The sequence below is a fragment of the Tenrec ecaudatus genome, chromosome 6 (genome assembly GCF_050624435.1).
Source record: "Tenrec ecaudatus isolate mTenEca1 chromosome 6, mTenEca1.hap1, whole genome shotgun sequence".
Taxonomy (NCBI): domain Eukaryota; kingdom Metazoa; phylum Chordata; class Mammalia; order Afrosoricida; family Tenrecidae; genus Tenrec; species Tenrec ecaudatus.
The window spans coordinates 157,287,760-157,305,961 of NC_134535.1; the positions used below are offsets into that span (position 1 = coordinate 157,287,760).

At 41.3% G+C, this 18,202-nt stretch overlaps 1 non-coding gene across 1 annotated transcript; it reads left to right on the plus strand.

Moving 5' to 3' along the window:
• Positions 1-579: 579 nt before the first annotated feature.
• LOC142452287 (small nucleolar RNA U13) lies at positions 580-683 on the plus strand. The gene has a single exon (XR_012785305.1). It is a non-coding gene; the product is annotated as a small nucleolar RNA U13 (small nucleolar RNA).
• The last annotated feature ends 17,519 nt before the right edge of the window (positions 684-18,202 follow it).

An 18,202-nucleotide genomic window follows, 5' to 3' on the forward strand; every position in this document is an offset into this window, starting at 1 on the left:
TAAATATAGCTGAAGCAATCGGGTGTACAAGGGTGCATGCGTGTGCGTGAAAGGTAAGTTACTTTTGTGAGCTTACATGAAAAGGAACACATTTAAATGGAAAACTTATGACTATGACTTCTTTTGAAATAATATAATAATGTCTTTCCTAAGATGGGTACATTTTGACACTGACCTGATAGTAATCAGAGAGAGCACTAAGTTGCTTCTTCTTCCTATTCAAAGTATCAGCCTGGAGGCAGTAGAAAAAGCAAGCTTCTTCTATGGGGATAGAAATAGTGGAAGAAAAATGAACAACTCAAATAGATTGCTTTTGTAGATGAAAGAGTCAAGTCCATTGACTTTCCTAACGTCTACTATCAAATTAATGGGCTTCTTTTAGTACCCATAAATCAATGTCCTGTGTGTAAGTATACACAAACCCATGACACACATTCTGATTGCTCATCTGTCAACTGTTATCCTTATATCAGGAATTCGTGTACATATGTAGTTCAAAACATTGATATAAATGGTCCCAATAGAGTCTTGGAGTCCTTTAGCACAGAAATAGTTCAGTTGCTTAAAACTTAATTAGAGATCCTTTTCCGGTTCATAAACATGATGATCGGGTCCTCACGCGTCTGTGTGACATGTGCCTCCCATAATACTTGTTACGACGTGGGCACATTACCCATCTGACACGGAAAAAAAAAAAACTTAATTAGAAAAGCACATCTGAAAGAATGGCTTGAGTAATGGTTTTTAAGGCAATCCATTGCAAAATCAGATACAAGGCATTCTTATTTCTGACTTTGTGGTGAATAAATATAGCACTGCAACATAGGGCCTCTAGGAGGGGGGGTTTCCCAAAAAAGTTCATGGAAAAACAGTGCAAGAAAATGGAGTCATTCCACAATCATTCCGACGCTTCCTCGCATTGATTGTGAGTAGACGACGTCTAACTCATTACCAGGAAGAGGATCTGCGTGGTGGACAGCAAATGATAGTTTCCTCTATCCTTCCCCACCGCTGAAGAAATTAGCATATACAATAGAACAGGGTTCTAGGAAGGCTCTTACATATGCATAGCTTACATATCTTAATGTGTACCTATCCAGTAGACATCATTCACCCAGAAGCGATGTGTTTTGGTGAATATAAGGGTAGTATTAGCAGGTGGTCGCTATCTATCACTGGCCACCCTGCTTGTGCAGAGAGGAACTGACACTGCGGGTTTCAAGACCCGGACCTTTCAGAAGCAGATGGCTAGGTCCTGCTCTCAAGGTGCCTCAGGGTGGGTTCGAAGGGCCAACCTTCTGATCACTAGTCTCGTGCTACGCTATGTGCATCATCCAGCGCTCTTGGTCGTATTCCACAAACAAGGTCTCCCCCTGAGATTCCTCCCCTCTTCCCCTCTAGCTAAAAAGCTCTGCAGAGACTCTGAAACCAATTCTAGCCTCTCTGGCACAAAGAAATGGGAGCGGGCAGCAGGGAGTGAGGAAATGAAAAACTAAGAACCATAAAAGTTAGGATGGAGGGTGTTGGTTGAGCACCAAGCAACTTATCTGTCTGTCTATCTATCTAACTGGAAAATACACACAGGGAAATTACTCCTTAAAGATCTTCCTCTGTGTACTCAAGCTCAGGGAGTCAACGCTGTCTGAGGCTTTTGGTTTAGAGAATGAACTCACCTTTTCTGCCCATTTTTAGCTCCATGACTTCCGCTGTCTGTTGTCTCACAGCTGTGCTTTTGTTGTTCTTGTTGACCAATGGCCAAAATGCCCACGTCTCCCTATTAGAATTTTATGAGTTCGAAAATATTTTTCTTTTACTTAACTCACACGCAAAGAAACAATTCCTTGTCACCATTCTTCAACCCTCTCAACCTACTAGCAAACTTTCCCACCTAGACGGCTCCTCTCGGCAGAGATTGTAAATCATACCCTTGTATTCCTCACCGCCAGACAGACTCTTTGAGTACATGGATGGTTTATGGCTTTCGAATTCAAGCAGGAGCTGCAAAATAGCCCTTGACAAACTTATCTCCAGGAACTGCTGGCCACACCAGTGGAGGCACCACCAAATGGGAATCTGTCTGTTTTTCTTTCTCTGGGGCATTGCTCGTTATTAGGCAATACAGCCTATTTCCTTCCTTTCACCCAAGGGTTATTGTGAGCAAACAATGAAAATCCAGCTCCCTATTCATGCTTGAATTTTGCCATTGTGTGTCCTTCTGTGTGTTTGTCTGCTTGGCACCACCTAACTGCAAGATCTAATGTGTTTCTGGACACATTTCAGCTCTGGTTACCTGATGACATAAAACACACTGTGGGTGAGACCCCATCCATTTGTAGATCTGTGGAAGGACATTTTGCTTTTTGTATTTTAGCGATTCCTTTGTAAGCAAGAAAGCAAATCTCTCTCTATCCTTAATTGTTCGCTCTGAAAACAGTTTGCCTCCTCCTTCCCCTCTGGTTCAGGATCAGCTCTGGGCTTGCTCTCAGCATCCTTCAAGTACAGCCAGAGCAACTAATGTACGAAGCCCTTCGCTGCCGAAAATCCATCAGAGGAGGAAAAAAATATGTATGTATTTATTGTAACTTTTAGACATACAGGGAGGAGTTCAATAAATGGATTTAATGCTTACTCAAAATTGAAGAATCCATTAGGAAGTTCAGCTTTACTATGTCAGTGCGATATATTTCAGACCGTAATCATACCCTTTCCAAATCCCATTTAAAGTAAACCATTTATTTTTTCTACTTTTCCCACAAGTGCCTTAATGTAGAATTTGGATACCTTTCAGAAGAGACCTGTGAGGTAATGCATTTGAGAGACATAACAATATTTATAAAGTTTGGAAAATCTCTTGCTAAATGAATGGGGAGAATACTCTGCAGTTTGGCAGAACGGATGATAATATTGATACTGACCTAGGTTGTTTCATATGATTTTAATAACAGAGGTGGGGGGGAGAGTTCTAGTTATTATTTTTCTCCCATAACTTGCAAGGCCAGCCTGAAATTTTAAGGTTTCCAGGCAAATTACTGTATTGCTACGAAATTTCCCTAATATTGTGTTTTCAGAGAGTCGTGGTTGCCTAGGATGTCATCGACAATTGAAAAATGCCTGACAGTCATCCCTTGTTCTTCATCGAATTTTGACCCTCAAAAAAAAAAGCTTGATTAGACCTGTTTGTTAACGTGCTGTGTTTCTCTTTTGAAAAGTTTAAGACAGGAGCCAGAAGTGTCCTTGTATCACAAATGGGCATCAAGCTCAAATGAGAGAAGAGGTAGTTTTGGTCTCTCTGACTCATTCTCTGCCTGGGCTGCTGTCACTGACGGTGGAAACTGCAATATGAACACCTGTCCATGAGGAACTAGACTTGAGATAACCGGCTCATTTCACACAGACCATTGTCCAGCCATCAGATGGTAATTACGTTTAGTCCCCATCAGCCTCGCCTGGACTCCAGCCAGTGGGCTGTGGGTGGAAGGGTCTGTATCGCATTTCCATTCATCTGAGCCATCCAGTCTCCTTCTTGCTTGTTTTCAATTACATTGACATGGTGGCTTTGGCACATAGTAAGTAAATAGCAATGAATTCAAAAAGAAAGGTCTGAAAGCCAATATCTGAAATATACTCTCGAGGTTTCAATGAATACAATGAAACTGGCACGGAAATTCTGGCATTCTGACCCAAAGTCATAAAATACAATTAATTAAGTTAATTGTAGTGAATTTGTAGAATATTTCATGAAAGCCAAATTCAGCAGATGAAAGTCTAGAAAGCAGTGGAAATGTTACTGGATTTCCTACCAAGTAAATAATTAGCAAATTAAATAAAACATTGATTAGATCAGCGAGGGAGGGGAGGAAAACAGAGAGAGAGAATTGGAAGTGCTATTGAAAGACTCATTTTTCGCTTTTCAATACAGAGGAAGGAAAAAATCCCTGGATCACCTTAATATTCTAAAATAATCCAGAATTAATTTTGTAATGATCTCCCCTTCCTCGTTAGTATACATCCACCCCCTTCCCTTCCCTGAGGCTTCCCACACCAAGACAGCCCCTGGTGGCCATACAGTCTCTGGTTGTATAATTAAGGTGGCTGGAATTACAATAAAGTAACACTGTTCGCCACAGAGTCAATTCTGACACACGGGGACCCCCCAGGACAGACTAGAACTGCAACCAAGCATGCTCACCATCACCACTGTGCCACCCAAGCTCCTGGCCAAGGATTTGATGGCATCCAATCAAACATTGCACGGATAAATAAATGCAAGTTATGTCATGCTTTTATTGTTTGGGCCTACAAAGCCAAGGCAGAGATGGCAGCAAGAGTGAGTCAGGGTTGACCAACGTGAAGCTTGCAAAAATTGGGAGTCAGAACGCTTGGCTTGGAATCCGAGCACTTCCATTTTCCAGTTGTATGATTTTAGATAAACTACTTAAACACGTTAAGACTCAGTTTTCTTACCTACAAAATGGAGAAGTTTTATACACACACACACACACACACACACATCTATATTCCACAACTGGCACCTCAGAGACAATCCCTAAATGTTGTTTTGTCTAAGACACCACTTCCTAACTCCAAGCCATAAGCCATATGGCTGAACCATAGAACACTGGAAACAATGCAAGCAATGGACTGGCCAAGAGAGCAGATAGTAATCGAAGATGAAGTGATGGTCATGCGGTCCACAAGGTAAAGCACCACCACAGTCTCTATGTTCTTTGGTTAGAACCACAAACCAAAGCAGAGTCCTCACAGGGGCCCGGGGTCAAAACAACAGTGGGGAACTACACAGGACTTTTCTGTCCCACCTGCATAAAATGACTCCCACCCAATGGTGTCATCTTCAACCCTGAGCATCATCCTCAGGGAAAGTGGCTTACATTCAGCACAGCAAATTCTGCTTTCGCCAACTGGAGGCTCCTTTTGAAAGACATTTTTATTAGAAGAACCAAGATCTTATCTTACCCTACAATGATCCTTCTTCATTAACTGGGTGGAGACACAAGAGAGTGATGTAGGGAAGACCTTGCTGGTGTCAACTTGGGTAGTTATTATGTATAGAGTGTTCATAATTTGGAACAATTAAATAAATGTAAATTGATCGGCCCAGTAAATTGAAAATATAAAAGCATTTTTTTAAGCAAGGTGAAAATATGAAAAGTGTGAGTATTTGTGTTTGTGCTTATTAAGACTCAATTAATGATTTATCTTCGTGTGACTATAGCTTATCCTAGAATCTGACCAACAAATATTTATTGCTTTAAGGAGACAGTGGTGTACAAAATGTAATTACAGAATTTATAGGGGGCCCTTGATCTAAAAGGTAAGACAGACATCTATGAAATGCTGTTTCTTTGAGCCAAAGGGAGTATATGCTAAATACCAAGTGATGATGTGACCCCAAAGCACTATGGAAATTCAAAGGAGAGTGTTAGCTGTAGATCGAGGTAATCAGAAAGATCCTGAAAGATGTTTAACATTGGCCTTGAACAAGGATGTGCAGCATACATGTATTGGAGAGGAAGAGGAAAGGAGAAACCCTTTTGTGATCTTTACAATTCTACTCAATTCTAGACAACCACACCTGCATATTCCCCTCCCACCCCAAAGCTTTCAACCAACAAAGATGACGTCATGGAAAGTTGGATTTCTTTCCCCATCAAAGATAGCGGTATTTTCAAGTGCTGTGTTTTAGCTACTCTGCTGCTAAATTCTTTGTCTAAATTTACTTCATTAAATCCTCTACAACTTGTGAGGCAAATTCTATCAAGAATTTCTTTGAGCGATAAAAGAAACTGAGGAATTTACAAAGCAAATTAACAGTAAACCCAAGCAAACCTTTCAATCATTTAACTCCACTACTTCCAGTTAACAATATGAATTGGTTGAGCTTGCTTAACATACATTTTAAATCACAAAGTATTCATTTATTTAATTCAACAACTAGTGAATGAGTGCCTATAATATACTAGGTATATGTTCCTTGCAGGAACTACAATGACATAAACAAGAGTTTAGGCTGTCCACCCCTGTAATTTTAAAAGAGGGAAAGGAACTCAGAAGAAAATTAGGATTGGAAAGACATCTAGGCTAGGAGTAGGAAGCAACATATAAAGGTAGAGAATGGAGAGAGAGTACGTATGTTTCAGGGGAGGAAAGAAAGGTTCTTGCTAAGGTCATGTAAGGGCATTTAACCTAACACCAGAGGACTGGTTATTCGAGATATTGCCTCTCTGGCTCTGACTACCTGGCAAAATTTTGCAATCACATTAAAACGTGAATGTGATTATTAAACAATCTTTTGTTGCTGTTATTTGTTGGTTTGTTTAGGTAGTAAATCTTCTAAATCCAGTGTACATCTTACACTTGCAGTTCAGTTCCAAATAAACCGAGCACATTTCCAGCGCTCCATCATCACTCACGGCCAATTACTTCTCCATTAGGCAGAGCAGGTCTAGATTGTTCATTTTCACCTAGGCATAACTTTAGGCCACAGCTCCATACTTGCACTGGAAACTGCTTGAGAGTGGAATCTTCAGCCTTCTTATCTCCCAGCATCCAAACGAAAGCTAAGCACATAGTGAATGATTAATAAATACGTGCCAATCGATGGTTAGTTGGAACTCACGTGGAACCCCAGACCAGTTTCTCATTGAGGCTATGAAAAATATGTGTGACAACTTTGAGATTATTCTTTCTAGATGAATAAAAAAAATTGTGCGTACTTGTTATTGTGATTTTTAAATACAAAATGATGCTAAAAGCTACTAGATTATAATCACAGAAGTTTTATATATTTAAAGAACCCCTGTGAGTGCAAAGTATAAACAACCTATTTGAATTTGGCACATTGTTATTGGTGGTGATGTTGGTGATGTTATATACTCAGCAAATGAGCTGCAGAACAAAACCAAAACTTGAAAGAACTACAAAGAGAAATAGACAAGTCCCTCTTTTCTTAACGGATAGAATAAGGGTATTCTATTGTGGATTGTGATAAGAGTTGTATGAGCCCCTAATAAAATGATTTTTTTAAAAAGGAAATACGCACACATGGGAAAAATCAGGAAGGATGCCGACAATTTTCACAATATAGCTTGAAACTTGATCTAATGGGCAGATAAGAGGTCACACTGCACTCTATGACTATGAAATACACCTCTCTTCAAGCAAATACAGAACTTTGCAAAATTGACCACGTGGAAAGCAAATCTCAATTAATTTCTAAAGATGCCCCCTAAGCCTTTACCTACAGAACCCACGAACCCATGGGATTGTCTTGTACATTTTTTAAATGATGAATGAGTGGGGGGAGTTTAAACTTCAAAGCATCAACTTTGCATTCAACAGTTCAACCCCTCTTCAACCACCACCACCATCTCCCCCCCACCCCATGTTCTACCGTGTTCCCTCCTCTGATTTCCCCTCTCCCTCTTGTGGTCTCCCATTCTCCCTTTCTTCCAAGCTAATATACATAGTAGAGTTTTTTTTGACCCTAATGTAATTAGTCTAGAAATCAATAATCAAAATATATAAAATACCTATATATCGAGAAATCAAAAAATATACTTTAAATTATTTGTGATTTAAAAGAAATCAGATAATAAATTTGAAATACTGTATATTTGCATGAATCAAACCCATCAAGACTACTGAAAGAAAGGAAAAGACCAATCAACTCAAGACCAAGATGCAAAAATCCAAAACGCAATATTAGTAAAGACAAGCTACAGATATTTTAAGAAAACAGTATATCACAACCAAGTAGCTGTTCCCAGAAAGCCAAGTTGGTTCAACATTGAAGAAAATCAAGCTCTAATTCTCTGATTATAAGAAGGGGTGGAGAAAAGGAGAAAAGCAAAAAATCCATTCACAATGAAAACTTAACAAACTAGGAGCAGAGAGAAACTTCCAGAAGGGGATCAAGCATTTCTACCAAAAGGGTCTAATTCCCACTACGCTCAAAACTCAAATTCACTGCCAGCAAGTTTATTCCACACCATATGACTCTAGAGGGTAGGGGGGTAGGGTAGAAATGCTCCCGTGGGTTTACAAGACTACAAATAATTATGGGAGTAGAAAGCCTCATCTTTCTCCCATGGAGTGGCTGGTGGTTTCAAACTGCTGACCTTATGGTTAATAGTCAAACTCATAACTCCTAACTCCAGCAGAGTGTCTTCCTGTTTTTCACTGCCCCTCTACTTTACCAAGCATGATGTTTGAGTTAGTTAGTTTATTGTGCCAACCTGGTCGATAAACACATGTGGGGTTAATTGAAGGGCAGATGGATAAATGGCTCGGTGAGCCTCGCCTTTTGAGTTCTTGGGTCTCTTGTGATGGTAGGAGCAGGGTGCAGCTGCCTTAGCCAGTTCCTACTTCAGCTGGCAAGAATCACTTCCTGCAAGACATCCCCCAGGAAAAGCTACATGGACCTACCCTGATGCAAACCTGGGTGCTGGAGCAGCAGTGTGCAGACCCCTGCCAGTGCTGAAATGTTTACACATTCACTGACTAGGCTTTCCTCCTGCAGTCGGCATCACCGTGTGTGCTTTGTGAGATGGAGGAGGACTTTGTGGATTGGTGTCGGACATATGGGTTAATGTTGGACTTGTGGGCTTGGGCACTGGGTTTCTTGATGTGCACTTACCCTATATCTAAAACTCTCTCTTATACATATGAGTTTCTGTGGATTTGTTTCTCTAAAGTACCCAGACTAGCAGAATGTCCTTCTCCAGGGACTGGTCTCTTCAGACAGCATGTCCAAAGTGTGAATGCCTCTAAGGAATACTCTAACCAGGCTTCTTCCAAAACAGGTTGGTTCTTTTCCCAGTCCATGGTCCTTTCGATATTCCTTGCCAGTCCCATAATTCAAATGCAACACTCCTTTTTCAGTCTTCCTTAATCGATATCCAACTTTCACATGCATATGAGACAGTTGAAAGCACCATGGCTTGAGTCAGGCACATCTTAGTCCTCAAAGTAACTTCTACATTTTCAACACTTTAAAGAGATGTATGCAGCCGATGCACCCAATGGAATGGGTCATTTAAAACTCTTGACTGCTGCTTCCATGAGCATTGATTGTGGATCCAAGCAAGACAAAATCCTTGAAAACATCAACCTTTCCTCCATTTATCATAGTTGCCTATGGATCCAGTTGTGGATATTTGAGTTTTTATCTCATTGGGTTGTCATTCACACTGAAGGCTTCTGCATCTAGCCTGAAGAAGCATGGTGGGATGATACAGTCCTGACACACACCTCTCCTGATTCCAAACCATACTGTAGTCCCTTGTCCTGTTTGCACAACTGCCTCTTGATCCATGAGCATGATCGGAACTAGCACAACTTGGTGTTCTGGAAATCTTATTCTACTCAAGGCTATCCCTGGTTTGTTTTGATCCTCATAGTTAAATGCCTTGCCATAGTCCATAAAACTCAAGTAAGCATCTCTCTAGTTTTCTCTGCTGCCAGCCAAGATCCACCTGACATCAGCAATGATAGCCATTGTTCCCTGTGCTCGTCTGGATACAGTCAGAAGCTCTGGGAGCTCCCTGTCGATGTACTGTTGAATGATTTTCAGCAAAATGTCACTTGCCTGTGATATTAATGATACTGTTCCATACTTTGCACATTCTGTTGTGAATAGAATAGTCACCTTTCTTTGGAATGCGTACAAATGCGGATCCCTTCCAGTTAGTTGGCTAAGTAGCTGTCTTTCAAATTTGCTGGCATGGACAAGTGAGAGCTTCCGGTGCTTCATCAGCTCACTAAAACATTTCAGTTGGTATCCATCAAAACCTGGAACCTTGTTTGGGGCTGATGCGTGCAATGCAGCTTTGACTTCTTGCTTGAGGACCGTTGGTTCTTGCTCATACGCTGCCTTCTGAAATGGTGGAACGTTGACCAGTTCTTTTTGGTTCAGTGACTCTCTGGTCTTCTTTCTATCCTCTTTTGATGCTTCCTGCACCATTCAAAATAGTCTGTCTTTGGAATCCTTCAATATTTCAACTCAAGCCTTGGATTTTTCCTGAGTTCTTTCGGTTTAGATATGCTGAGAATGCTCTTCCTTTTATGGCTGCCACCACCACCATCATCTTCTTCTTCTCTTTCTTTTCAGAATCCAGCTGGACTTTTAGTTGACACAGAACATAATGTGGTTGCATGAGCAGGACAAAATGAAGAGGAAAGGCAGCAATGACCATTTCTATCTAGTTATAATTAAGTACGAGGAAGACAAGTCAGTAAATGAATATCAAAACATTTCAGCTTCACAGAAGAATTCATTTTTTATAATGATCCTTCTTTGGGAATACCCACTCTTTGTTGTCCAACGGGCCGCCTGCCGTCTCCTGAGCCAGTGAGCAGTGCAGTGGAAAGGAAAGCATGGTTACAGACTCCCTAGACAACAAGAGAGTCTTCCGACCTGGCAGATGCCTGGTTAGCTTGAAATTCTATGCAGAAATCCATAGTGTGGTTCCTGAAGATGCCACAGCTACGAACCACAAAAACCCAGACCCAGCGGGCTACCTACTGCAGTCCATTTGTTCACTGCCAAGCTCTTTTCGCCCACACCACTGTTGGTGCGCTCAGGTATCCACAGCCATCGCTGCCAACATTCCGGAAACACACGGTCCACTGTCTGCTTGGCTTTCTAACTCGGGCTTTTTGTGGTTTTCAAACTCTCTTTGCAGAGAACTAGCATTTCTAGTTATTTTGTTCCCGGTTGGTTGATTCAAGACTTTCCGTCAATTTGCAATATTGTCACCCTCATTCCATTAACAACAGAATGAAAAAGTTGGCCCCAACTCCTCTCTGTTCTTAGCCCACCTTAGCACTTGGAGGCTAAGCTAGGGAGTAAACAAGTGAGCTAGGGAGAAAATGGTATCCAAAGTGCATAGGTGTGGAGATGAATTGGGGCTATATTTTCATGTTAATTTGTGCCTAAATGTAGAGGCTTCTTCTTTGTAGCCAACAGATGCCCTTTGGTTCTGCTTGGTCATATGAGAAGCAATAAGACAGATTCGAGGTTCTTGGTAAAGGGGAAGGGTATAACTGACCATTATGAGCAATTATTAGTGGTGAATACTTATAAGAATAAAATTCTAATTATTTTCGGTATCGGTTTGAATCTATCTTTTATAGGCTGACAAACCTGGGAATTCATTAACTATCACACAAACAGACACACACATACAAATACTAATGTTATTGTCCTAGGAATAGGAAACCAGCATCTGAAGGGTGGACAATTTAAAGCATGCACTATTCATGCAGCTCTTGGAAGAAGTCACGTGGCATGATTTGAAAGACTCCACAACCGTCGTTCAAACATCTCCCTGGTGATGATAAAAGGATTTCAAACTTCAGTAAACTGTCCACTCCATAATGATGTCATCTAAGAAAAAAGAGCCTCTTCTTCGTTTGCAGCTCCACGCACAAATTCAGCACTCCTGAATCCTGATGGCATGTGTAATATTAGCTGTCCTAGAAGTTAAAACATTTTCCTTAAAGGCATTTTCTTGGCCTAATATTAAAAGGTCCTGGTCGTTCCGTGGTTAAGTGCTTGACTGCGAACCGAAAGGCCAGCAATTTGGACATGCCAGCTGCCCCACAGAAGAAAGGTATGGCAGTCTGCTTCATAAAACGTTGCCCTTGGAAATGCTACAAGGCAGCTCTGCTCGGTTCTGTCTGCTCAGATCGCTACGCAATGAAATCGACATGCTCGCAAGACGGATGCCTACCGTACCCCCTAATGAAAAATCTTTAGCCATTTTTAATTCATTTTATATATATATAAATACCAAAAAATACATCTCTTCGTTAATACATGGGCCATCATTTTTATTCATTTATGTAGTTAGTTACCTAAGCTTTTCTTTAGTTGAAAGAATGGACACTCACTTTTTTGTCTTTTATGGTAATTTAGGTGGAAGTGAGTAGAGCAATTCATTTTCCATTCAGCAATTTATACACATGTTGTTTGGAGAGATGAGTTACAATCCCTTGAATATATTAGCACTCTGCAGCTTTTCCTCCCCGCGGTTCCCATTTCCATGCCAACCTCTTCCCTACCCCTTTCTGTTCTCTGAACTTTGTTCTTGGACAGATGAAACCTTTTGGTCTCGTATGGTTGGTCGTTCTGGGGAAAATCTTCCTCCCTGGTGCTAACACTCACTTCCTAGGCTATCTATTGGTTGACCAAAAGCTGATCCCAGAAGGGAGGGTCAGGTGCAGGCTAGAAGGCCACAGATTTGAGGATTTCACTAGTCTCTTTCACAATGATAAGTCTGATCTTCTTTGTGTTTTAGAATTTGGTTCTGTTTTACTTTTCTCTGTTTCTGTCTAAGACTAGTTCTTGTGATCCTGATCAGAGTAGTTGGTAGTGATAACCTGCCGCCATGGAGTTCTTCTGGTGTGAAGGTGATGGGGACTGTGGTTTGGGTTGTCTAGTTGTCCTTTGGATAAATCATGTCCTTGAGTTTTTAATTTTCTTCACCCTCCTTGGCTCCAAACAAGGAGAGAGCAAGAGTTGTATCTTAGATGGCTGCTCTCAAGCTTTCAAGCTCCCAATCACTACTCACCAAAGTAGAAGGAACACCATTGTCTTTATGAACGATGTAATGCCAATTGACCTGGTACATACCAGGACATGTGTAGAAATATCTTCTGCCAAATCTATATATTCCCACTGGTATATTCCCATGTGCCGTTCCACCGCTGTCCAGTGTGCGTGTCTACCAGGGATCTACTTGGTTGTATTGTGGGAACACTGTTAATGCCAATAGGGGAAGAATGAAATAGATAATACTAGAAACAAAAAAGGGATTGAGGCTTGAGGGGCAAACAATAACAGTTTATGACGTTAGAAAATCTGCCCTTGTTTTTTAATTAATATTCTCTGACAAAACAAGACCATGGGAAATGTGTTATCATAAAATGGTGTGATAGTTATGAAATAGTCAATGTCAATGTCCTTGAAACCACTACATCTTTTACTACCTAAATACCAGACAGCCCTTGGGTCGGTGTTTTTTTCAATATGGAAGGAAATTGGCTACTTTCCCTATTCAAAGGGTAGAAGGGCTAAATTCTCATTCTTTGTAACTGGAACGTTGGGTGAATAAACACGCAAAGCTACAAAATCTTCTAATATGTGCAGGGAGAAGTCAAGATTGAGCCCTGTCCCATAGAGATCAAAATAGAGCCTAAACGAACTGTAACTTCACATTTAGAGCAAAGCAGAGAAGGCCTTACTTTTAAAGAAGTATTCTGAAAGTCCCTAAATTGAATGAAACTCCATTTTTTTTCTGCCTCAGAAGATTAAGTGTTGTGTCAGTTCCTATCAGAAAGTAGAATCTCTGCTTCCAAGAAGTCAGGTTATTTCCAGCCTGCTGCCATTGCCTTGTCGTTGGTCTAAGCCTGAAAGCAAACTTTTTTCCAAGAATTATCTTATAAGGACTCTTGTGCTCCTGTTATTCCCTGTAGACTGTTTCTTTATTACATAGAAGTCCTTACTTCTCTGACGCCCCTACCTGCCCCAGCCTCCATACCCGTGATCTCGGGAGTGAGTTGAGAATCACTTTGTTCTATAAAAGCAGTGTACTTTCTCATTTGGATTGAACAACTGATTAAACAGGACACCCAAATCATCCCAGGGCTCACTTTACATAAAACATTCTAAGTCCCTATGCACAAAATATTTTTTTAAGATCTTAAATTATTCAGGGACTAGCTATATCAGTTTCCAGATTAATCTGCACCTTTGGCTTTTAATTTACCACCATTTTGATCATTTTATGAATGGCAAAAACTCTAGTTTGAGCATATTTGATTTTCATCCAGAAATCTGAGGAGACTCCATAACAACAATGTGTATAAGTCAGATCAACATCTGGTGACCTTATGGGTCAAAATAGTCAACTAAATAATATCAGCAACAGGAGCATAAGACATACATATGGGTTTTTCTATAATGACACTGGCCAAACCAGGCCCAAATTATACCCTGCTTCTCGACAAAACTCTATCATATGGCAGGTTAGCTTGATTATTTTCTCAGTCTAGAGATTGGATAAGGATGGTGAGAGGATACAACCCTGATACACACCTTTCCTAATTTTAAACTGAAAGCTGCAGGTCAGCAAAAAATCGAGAGAATCCTATATCAGATTTGGAGAAATTGCTAATGATGCTGACTGAAAACCAAGCATCAAAGCGAATCCCTCTCAGCATATTGAAGGTCACTAGTAAAGTCACCACGATGGTTCAAGATTCTTAGAGAAAAAGCCGGACCAGATTACAGTATTATGTTCATACCATGTCCAAATCACATAACATCTTACTTCACAGAATATATCACGTGATTCTACCTGCATGTGTAGACTCTCTCCAATGGCAACAAAGCATTTATTTATTTATTGAGTTGTTTGAAAATAATGAAATCAGGTGATCCAAAGCATAAGTATTCTTCGATCATCATTTTTAGGGTAATTAAAATAATAATAATAAACCGCCTGACATCCAGTCCATTTCTACTCATCGTGACATCACAGTGCAGACCGACCCTGTAGGTTTCTGAGGCTGTAAACCTTTATAAGAGCCTCATCTTTCTCCCTTGGAGTGGTTGGTGGTTTCAAACCACTGACCTTGTGGTTAGCAAGTCTAGGGGGCACCCACTATGCCATGTAGGCTCCTTGTCAGTATCATAGCTGATTAAAATCATAGATAAAAAGTAATGGGGTGGGGGGGACAACAATTGATCCAAATCGGTGGTGAGGAGGGTGTAGGAAGCCTGGTAGGGCATGATCAAGGGTAATGTAACTGACAGGACCCAAATGAAGACCGAGCATGAGAGTGGGACAAGAGGAAAGTCAAAGGAAATAGAAGAAAGAGCTAGGAGGCAAAGGGCATTTATATAGGTCTAAATAAAGGCATGTACATAGGCAAATATATTTATATATGAGGATGGGGAAATAGACCTATGTGCATATATTTATATGTTTAGTATTAAGGTAGTAGAAGGACATTGGGCCTCCACTCAAGTACTCCCTCAATGCAAGAATACTTTCTTCTATTAAATTGGCATTCTATGATGCTCACCTTCCTGACAAAACCACTGAAGACAAAGTGGGTGAATAAGCAAATGTGGTGAAGAAAGCTGATGGTGCCCAGCTGTCAAAGATATAGTGTCTGGGGTCTTAAAGGCTTGAAGGTAAACAAGTGGACAACTAGCTCAGAAGCAACAAAATCTGCATGGAAGAAGCACACCAGCCTGTGTTATCATGAGGTGTCAAAGGGATCAGTTGTCAGGCATCAAAGAACAAAAATCATACCATTGTGTGCTCACCTCCATGGTACAATCGCTGAAGACAAATGGGTGGGTAAGCAAATGTGGCGAAGAAAGCTGATGGTGTCCAGCTATCAAAAGGTATAGCATCTGGGGTCTTAAAGGCTTGAAGGTAAACAAGCAGCCATCTAGCTCAGAAGCAACAAAGCCCACATGGAAGAAGTACACCAGCCTGTGCGATCACGAGGTGTCAAAGGGATCAGGTATCAGGCATCATCAGATCAAAAACTCTTATCATAGTGAATGAGAGGGTGAATGTGGAGTGGAGACCCAAAGCCCATTTGTAAGCCACTGGATATCCCCTTACAAAAAGGTCTCAGGGAGGAGACGAGACAGTGAGGGTGCGATGTAGCAGTGATGAAACATACAACTTTCCTCTAGTTCCTAAATGCTTCCTCCTCCCCGATTATCATGATCCCAATTCTACCTTACAAATCTGGTACAGACAGGAACTAGAAACACAGGGAATTCAAGGCGATGGTCCCTTCAGGACCAGTGGTGTGAGTGGTGATACTGGGAGGGTGAAGGGAGGGTAGGTTGGAAAGAGGGAACTGATTACAAGGATCTACATGCGACCTCCTCCCTGGGGGATGGACAACAGAAAAGTGGATGAAGTGAGACCTTGGACAGGAAAAAATATGACAAAAATAATAATTTCTAAATTATCAAGGGTTCATGAGGGAGGGGTGAGCGGGGAGGGAGGGGGAAAATGAGGAGCTGATGCCAGGGGCTTAGGTGGAGAGCAAATGTTTTCAAAATGATGAGGGCAATGAATGTACAAATATGATTTACATAGTTGATATATGCATGAATTGTAATAAGAGTTGTATGAGCCCCTAATAAAACCATTTAAAAAAATAATATGGAATAGAATTTTTCTATGAAAAAAAAAGTAATGGGAGTGATAATCTATTCATGATGTGTGACTTGCCCAGTGGATGTAGAAGCATTGCAGGCCCTCGCGAGTGGTGGGGCTGTTATAAAATTTGGTATTTATCTCTGAGAATAAGCACCTGAACACAATCTCCTAAAGCCAAGAAGAAATATGACGGGAATCGCAAAAGAAGCCTCAACTCACCAGGCCAATATCATTTTCCTCCCTTTATGCCAGGCGTGTGCTTTCTCTGCAAGAGTTTAGAACTCTCTTATTCCCGTTTACCAGTTGATCAGACCGTTTCTCACTTGAGATAATAACAAATGATGGTGTTACACGATTTAATAAACAAACCATAATAAAACCAAGTAAATCCCAGGCACAGGCCAAACAGTCTGGTGTTCTTCTGACACTTAAATGAGATTTGCTCCCCAGCTAAATGCAAGGCCTCTAAGCCAGTTAAGTGGCTTGCCGGTACTGCTCTGCCCCAGATGACATCATCACTTGGCTTTCCAAAGGCACCTCTTTGGCTGTAGCTCTTTTGGCTTCTTTCCATGTAAACAGGGTCTGATTAATGCTGCAGAAGAGCTGTGCATCACGTATTCCACTCTCGCATGGGAAGTCACAATGTCAATTTTCCCTCCTTTCTAGCACAGAACATTGGGATAAGTTAACGTGACATCCCTAGCAACAACAGAGAGATGGTCTTGGGGCCTAGCTGCAAGCGTCCCAAAGTATTTTATGTCAGAGCAGCTGATGCACCACCCCCTCGGAGACCTGCACCTGAACATGAAGCTGCCTTCCAGGACCTGACCGTGATGACTAGGCACAAGGGGAAAAAAGAAGAGTCTTAGTCGTGTCTCTAGAGAATAAACAGCATTTCATCCATGAGACACAGATGTCCAGAACTGATCAGAGCCCGGGTGGAGACCTTGTCCTCCTAGGGTACCTCTTACCACACTGCCTCCGGCTGCCAACACCATCGAATGTATCAGATTGTTAGATCAAGTAAATCAGGGAAGCCGAAAGCAAAGTCTCTCCCCGGAAGGAAGCATGCCAGAGATGGCAATCTTTACAACCCTTTAACAAAAAGAGTTTAACTGTTGTAAATAGTCAAGAAATGACTTGGAAGAAGTTAACTTGGAAGAATCGGTGCCAGTGGCTATCAACAGCCTCCTAGGGCTATGCTGGGTCGAATTGCAACAGGTGAGATACTGCACACTCTACCATCCTCGAATGGTTAACTTGAGGGCGTGGGTCAGTTACGCAGACTCAGTTGTTAGGTAATAAATACTCCTTATATATGAGTTGCTTCTCTTTAATTGAGAGATCTTTTGAGGGGGATCATATAACTCTCATTATAATCCAGACATCAATTTTATCAGGCATATTTGTACATAGGTTGCCTTCATTCTTTGCTAGACAGTTACTTTCTATTGAGCCCTTGGTATCAGCTCCTCTTTTTGCCCTCCATCCTCCCCCCCACCCTCATGACCCCTTGATAGATTATAAATTATTTTTATTTTCCTATCTCACACTGACTGATCTCCCCCTTCCCCCATTGGTTTCTGTTGTTCTCCCCCCTGGAAGGGTGTGTGTGGCTATGTGTTGGTCATTGCAATCAATTTCCCCATCGTCCTTTATTCTTCCCTCTTTCCCCCTACCCTTCTGGTATTGCTGTTCCCATTTCTGTTCCTGGATTCCATGTGCCGTGAGCTCTTATCTCTCATCTACACCTGTGTCCATGCGCCAGTCTAGTCCAAAGTGGGAAGCAGCACTAGGGTTATGACAGGAACCAGAAGAGTCTTGTGTGTTCCATCGGTGCTTTACTGCACCCTAGTTGGATCATCCCTTCCCTGCGACCCCTCTGTGGGGGGATGTTCCATTATCTACAGATGGATTTTGGGTCTCTACGTTGACCCTCCTCATTCTCAGTGATATGTTTTTGTTTGTCTGTTTGTTTGTCATGG